The sequence below is a fragment of the Prionailurus viverrinus genome, unplaced genomic scaffold, assembly GCF_022837055.1.
Source record: "Prionailurus viverrinus isolate Anna unplaced genomic scaffold, UM_Priviv_1.0 scaffold_190, whole genome shotgun sequence".
NCBI lineage: Eukaryota > Metazoa > Chordata > Mammalia > Carnivora > Felidae > Prionailurus > Prionailurus viverrinus.
Window position 1 is genome coordinate 25,001 of NW_025927580.1, and position 405 is coordinate 25,405.

General features: G+C 71.1%; 1 non-coding gene across 1 annotated transcript; it reads left to right on the forward strand.

Moving 5' to 3' along the window:
• Window positions 1–3: 3 nt before the first annotated feature.
• Window positions 4–156, forward strand: LOC125158241 (5.8S ribosomal RNA). The gene has a single exon (XR_007149293.1). It is a non-coding gene; the product is annotated as a 5.8S ribosomal RNA (ribosomal RNA).
• The last annotated feature ends 249 nt before the right edge of the window (window positions 157–405 follow it).

Consider the following 405-nt stretch of genomic DNA (forward strand, 5'->3'; position numbering starts at 1 on the left):
TACGACTCTTAGCGGTGGATCACTCGGCTCGTGCGTCGATGAAGAACGCAGCTAGCTGCGAGAATTAATGTGAATTGCAGGACACATTGATCATCGACACTTCGAACGCACTTGCGGCCCCGGGTTCCTCCCGGGGCTACGCCTGTCTGAGCGTCGCTTGCCGATCAATCGCCTCCCCCGGGTGGGTGTCTCTCCCGGGGGTATGGCGCGGCTGGGGGTTCCCTCGCAGGGCCCGCCCTGCCGGTGCCGGCGCCCGCCCCGCCCGAGGGCGCCCCGCCACGCCCGCCTGCGCGGCGGTACGGTGTGCGGGGTCGTCCGCGGGCCGGGGACAGGGTCGTCCTGGCCGCCGGGCCCTCCGTCCCCCTAAGTGCAGACGACGGTGGCCGCCGCTGCCGGCCCTCCCTC